This window comes from Arachis ipaensis, chromosome B08 (genome assembly GCF_000816755.2).
Source record: "Arachis ipaensis cultivar K30076 chromosome B08, Araip1.1, whole genome shotgun sequence".
NCBI lineage: Eukaryota > Viridiplantae > Streptophyta > Magnoliopsida > Fabales > Fabaceae > Arachis > Arachis ipaensis.
In genome coordinates, this window is record NC_029792.2 from 127707584 (window position 1) to 127713994 (window position 6411).

The following is a 6411-nucleotide window of genomic DNA, read 5'->3' on the forward strand; positions in this document are numbered from 1 at the left end:
AAATATATTTAATTTTAAAATTATTCTATCATCCAATTTTATCAAAATATTTATTCATACTTATCCTTATTTCTTTATAAAATCTTTAATTTAACCTGAATCCCAAAATCCCCAAATTAATTCAGAAACTCTATTTTCCCCAATTCACTAACCCTAACCCCTTACCCCCTTTCCTTTCCTAAACGTAACAATCACACAGAGAGCACAGAAAGAGATCTGCGAGAAGAGGAGGAAGAAGACGCGCTGCTAGTTGCGCCACACCCAGCCGCGTTCAGCCCGCCGTCGCGTCTCCACCGCACCGCGTCGCCCTCGTGCCTTGCCTTCGTCGCCGCTAATCCACCGCCGCTGCTGCCAGGGCCCGTCGCCATCACCGTCGCAGGCAGGAAAGAAGGGAAACAGAAATGGGGAAAGAGAGGGAAGAAAGAGCTGCTAATGGAGGAAGAAGAAAAGAGAGAGGGAGGAGCCGTGCCCTGTTGTCGCCGCCGCAACGCCACTGCGCCGTTGCCACCGTTCCATGGGGTCACCGTTGTCGTCATCCTCGCGGGCTACCTCTGCATGCGTCGTCCTCGCCGTCCCGTCCATGGAGCCGAGCCCGCGATGCCGTCGTTCATCCGTATCCTGTCGCTGCCGCTACAAGGGTCTGTCGCCGTCGCAAATGAAGAGGACGCTGCCAGCTCTGTCGCGCTTGGTCGTTGTCGAGCTCACCGTCACAGTTCAATCACCATAGAGCTTGAAGAGAAGCGCCACTGATATTACCCGACAGCAGCTTCTCCTGCGTTCCCAATTCCATTCTTGAAACGGTAACACTCTAACTCGTGCTCTGCTTCCCGATTTTATTTCTCTACTATATTTTTGTTCCGAATACAATAATATATGTTTCTATTTAGTACTGCCGTCTGTATCCGGAACCATTGATGTCACCGCTACAAAGGTAATTGGAATGGGCGCGGTTGTCGCTGTTGTTGCTGCCCGGAGGGAGCTGAGGCTACTGTTGCTGTGAACTCGGAATAAGTGGGTTTGTCGTGTTTGATTCCCGAGTTGGGTTAATCGAGGTAGGAGATTTATTTTAAAATCAATTGTTTTAATCTATGAATGCCAATAAAGTTTAACGAGTAATTGCGAATAATTTAAAAATGTTTTAGGTGGCTAATTGATAGGAATAAGCTTGGTTTGAGGTTGTAAAATTGTGGTTTGTTTGGTATTGAGATGAAGTTTTGGTGATATAATTAGTTTATTGAGTTTGGTCATGGCTGAGAATGTGATTGGTTTTGTTGTTATGAGTGATTAATTGATAAGATTAATTTTGGTTTAAGGCTATGATTGATATTGGTTTTTTGATTTTGATGGAGTTGTTGAAATCCTGATTTTGTGTGATTGTGATGAATTGGTTGAGTTGTGGCTGGGAAAGGTGATTAAATTAGTGTTACTTGTTAAATTGAAATATAATGAGTTAATTATTGAAGAAATTGTCATATTGATAATTGTTGAATGGAGTTGGACTTGAGTTTGGTTTGGGATGTTATGAATCCGAGGGAGCCCACATGGGTGGTGAAGTCCAATTTTAAGGGTAGATGCTGTCCAATTTTTTGTAAAAATACACGAAAAGTGATTTCAATTTAAAAATCCGATTTATAAGCTTATTTTGAGAAATTATTGACTTGATTTATTAATAATGATTGGTTTGACTCAATAATACAAGATTTGAAAGGTCTGAATTTTATTAAAATAGAAAGTGGTTTAGTTTCAAAGAAAACATTTTAATTGTTGAAAATTATTTGATTTCAATTTATTATAGAAAGTCTTGTTTTCAGCTTGATTTATTAAGAAAGTATAAAGTTTTACATTCAGTTTTTTTTACAATAGATTTTGTTTCAAGTTATGATTTGAGTTCGGTTTGTTAAGAGAAAGAAGGAAAGAGGAAAAAGAACACGGCACGTGTGATTATGAAATGAATAAAAGGTCACGAGAGGGTGACGGAAAGTAACTAGTTAGGGTGCTGATGGGAAAATGTTAAGTCGTGGGCTTTATGTGTGAATGATTGTGTATGAAATGGCTTCCAGGAGAAAGGGGCACATGCTTCAGCCGGAGAATCAGCGCCTGCAAGTACTTGCAGAGTTCATGTTCGGCATACTTTCTCTCAGCGCCTGCAAGAAGTAGAAACTTGCAGAGGTTATGTCGCTGGAAAGTCTGGAATGCCTTATCTGACTTGCAAGTCGGATTGCGTTGGGTGCGGGTCGAAACCGACAAACGAGCTCATTATCTGCGATAGGACTTGACATACATCATTCTTGTTTGCTCATTTGCATTTGGCTGTGTTTGCTTGTATTATTTCTCTGTGATTGTGCTGTTTGACTTGTTTGTGTGTTGGTTTGGATCTCTTACTTGTGCTGTTGGTTCACAGATGCATTGAGGTGTAATGTTGTGGTTTAGAAATGATTGTGGCTGAGAGATGGTTAATATGACTGATTTTGTGATTAAAATCTGTTGGACTTTAGAAATTTAGAGAAAAGTAATTGGTTATCTAAAGTAAAACTAAGTATTTTCAGGGATTTAATAAATATAGTTTTATTGAGTAAAGTTAATTATTTGCATTTTATTTCATTATTTTTACTTTTACCACCCCAAAATCTTTCAATCTTTTAGTGACACAGGTTCAAAGATTCAGTAAGAAGCTGCAGACGATTAGTAGATTTACTTGTGATTTCTTTTGTTTTTATAGAGTTCCCTCGCTCTTGTTGTTTTAGCTTTTATTTTATCCATAGGGATAAATATTGTATTTGAGTTTTATATTGAATTTAATTGTATAACATCTATTACTGTTAATAATTATGTGATTATTATTATTTGAATATCTTTGATATATGATTTTAATTACTAAAAGCCATTTTTCTTGAATTTTCTTAAAAACTGAAACGCGATATTGATGTAAATGCTCAATATTAAACAGATAATAAAAGAAAGTAGGTTAGTAACTCCTTATTTTTAGTACGATTATGACGTGCTAAAAGTTAGGGTGTTACCTAACAATAGAAATAACTATCTTTTACCTTTCACGCATGAATAATCATTCAAATGAATGAATGTAATTACACTGTGTAAAATCGTGCTCTATCTGCTTATTGCTGCTGGAGTTAAGAATTTAGCTACGGATCCTTCCATTTTAAGTTTTTTTTCTTTCTTTTTTTTTATATAGAGCAATGCTAGGGGCCAGCAATTTTTGTGATTGTTAGCCATCAACTAGCCATCAATGATGATTTGATGGTGTGAGATTGGTATGAGATTTCATCCAATGACTCACCTTCCTCTGCTGGTTACATGCTGGCCAAAATTCAATAAAACTGCTGGCCCCTAGACTTTTCCTTTTAGATATTTAAAATTTTGAAAACTGATTTTTTCTTTTCTTAAGGTGCTTGTTTCTTTTAGTTTCCCTAAATTAGAAAAAAGAAACAAAAAGGAAAAAATTGAAAGACGCGTGTTCTTTATTTGTTAACGCACTTCATTTTCAATTTAACACGTTTGTAGATTTATTTAGTTATTTACTAGAGAAACATCCGTGTGATAAAAGAAAAATTAAGTTATTTATTTATTTAGTTATTTATTTGTTTAGTTATAATACTATCATCATTATTATATAATATAAATATATTGAATGTGTTATTTTATCTTTATTCAAAGTAAAATACAAATGAAACAATTTGAAGTCTATAATATTCTTGAATCATAAAAAAAAACTAAAAGAATTAAGAACATATATAATTATAACAATAGCATGTCAATTTTACATTAAAGCTTTATATCATAAAGCTAATGAAAATTTATTGACAACTTAGTATTTTACTAATCTTATTAGAAAAATAATTGATATATAATGTTATGCTCCGTATTACACATTTTATTTCAAATCTGAAAGTATAGTTAATAAATTAGTTATATCTACGACGACAAATATTTGTATAAAAATGCAAATCATAACATGTTACTAAGATGAAAATACTATTTCTTATCTAAATATTATTAAAAACTTTTTTTAAATATTTTTCTCCTTATATATACTATTCCGTTAGTCAATAATGTCCAAGTTACACTCCAAATACGATTTGATTTGCTAACACTATTAGATATTAATAATATGACAGTTTTTAAAATTGATGAGCAGACCTCATTAATAGTTGCATTGAATCTTCTATAGCTACACAGTAGTCCCATAAAATAGAAAGCATCTTGAAAGTTAGGATATGTAATCCCATTAACTGTCTCAATAGACTCATGTTCTGCAATCTTTTTGAACAATTAACAAAATTTTCATATAGTATATATCACTTGTACCCGATAGAATATAATTTAACCTCCCGATAGAATACTCTCTCTTGTCTCTTGCGTGGATGTCATTTCCTTTCTTCTCTATCATAAACAAATTGATTTGAAAATTCAGAATACATTAAAGTTTGATCTGCTTCAAATTTTTTGTTGGCCTCTATCCATACGAAGAACATCGTATCTTTCCTTTTCTCTTAATTCATGATTTTCTCAAAATTGTCATCGTCTTCAAATATGATATTTTACTTTCCAAACAAATAAAAAGTTAATCTCCCCACTGGAGGCCATCTTCAAATTTGCTTTTGTTAAGTTTTAAATAAATAACAATTTAAATAGAAAATACTAAAACACATAAATTCAAATTATAAAATAAAATCTTGAAATAAATTTAAATAAATAAATTTACATTGAAGTCAATATTAAAATTTTTAAATTTTATTTTACTCATCTAATATGTGTAAGTATTTATATTAAAAAAATAATTACAACTTAAAAAATAACAAAAAAAAATTGTACCAAACTATATATATATATATATATTTTAAAATTTAAAAATTTACAAATTCATAAAATTTTAAACACAATTTATAAATAAACAATTTTTTTCAACAAATGCACAAAAAAGGGTTTAACTATTATAAAATATTTATAACAAAATAAAGTTAAAATAACAATTTAAATACAAAATACTACAACAAATAAATTCGAATATATAGAATAAAATCTTGAAACAAATTCAAATAAATAAACTTACATTGAAATTAATATTGAAATTCTTAAATTTCGTTTTATTCATATATTATGTGTAAGTTTTTATATTAAAAATGATTATCTATCATCGGCTTTCAATTCAACAACATTAACATAGTAAATTTGCCATCTTTTTAAGAGTGCTCTTACTTTCAACTCCAGCAAGATATCCAATAACATTTAAAATAGATTAAAATTTAAAATATTTGTTGTCAATGAATTTGTTAAAAAAAAATACCACCGAAATTATCAATAAATTAAATAAATTTATTATTGAATATCTTTTTAAACAAACTTACCAACTAAATAGGTGTAATCGAATTCAAGAGTATTGAGAGTGTCAAAACTCACAAAATTAAATTTATATTGTGGGATACTTGACAATTTTGGTAGTCTCCACACATCAGTACATTTATAATTTATAAATGAATTTTAAAAAATTCTAGTGAACAACCTAAAATAATAATTTATAATTTTTAAAAATTTTTAATGAGGACTCCTAAGTAAATAATTAGTTTAACAATATTAAAAACTAAATACCGAACAACATAAAAAAGTGTATTAAAAATTTAAAAAGTAATAACTTAAGCAACTAATAAGTTATAATTTATAAATAAAATTTAAAAATTTTTAGTGACAATACCTAAACAAATAATTAATTCAACAAAGTACATCAACTTCCTATTTGTATTACTATAAAGATAAAGATAAATAAAAATAATAAGAGAATATAATAAATATATATATATATATAGTGAAATACCTTAGTTTTTCAATACTTTTCTCCTCATATATAGATCCTAATGTCCAAATTACATTCCAAAATGTAAATCAATATTTTCAAAAATTATTATTAAGCAAATAATAATAATACAAAATTATTATTGTTACACGAAAATTAATTGAATAATTATTAACTATTATCATTATTACGTGAAAAACTAATCGCACTTGGTTATAAATTATAATAATTATGTAAACTTATTAACTTAGGAATAAATTTGAATTAAAATAAATTTAAATTAATTTATTAAAAAATTTAATTTATAAACAAATAACTTAAAATTAAATTAATATAATTCTAAAAATTTTTAGTGACGACACTTAAGCAAATAAATTCCTAAACTCAATGTATGAGCGCCATATTAGCATAAGAGCTCACCATTTGTATTACTACTGGTGTTAAACTCCTGCGATGCACGGGCTTACATTTTAATTTGACATGGTAAATCGAAAATAATATTTTATAATCATAAATTTTTCGAGTTTAGTATAATGTAAAACCCGTAAAATTAGTAAATAATTAGTCAATAAATTAATTATTATATTAAAAATTAGAAAATA

At 29.7% G+C, this 6411-nt stretch overlaps 1 long non-coding RNA gene across 1 annotated transcript; it reads left to right on the forward strand.

The window, feature by feature from the left end:
• On the forward strand, nucleotides 104–2842 carry LOC107614512. The gene is made up of 3 exons (XR_001614478.2): nucleotides 104–800; nucleotides 888–1052; nucleotides 2644–2842. It is a non-coding gene; the product is annotated as an uncharacterized LOC107614512 (long non-coding RNA).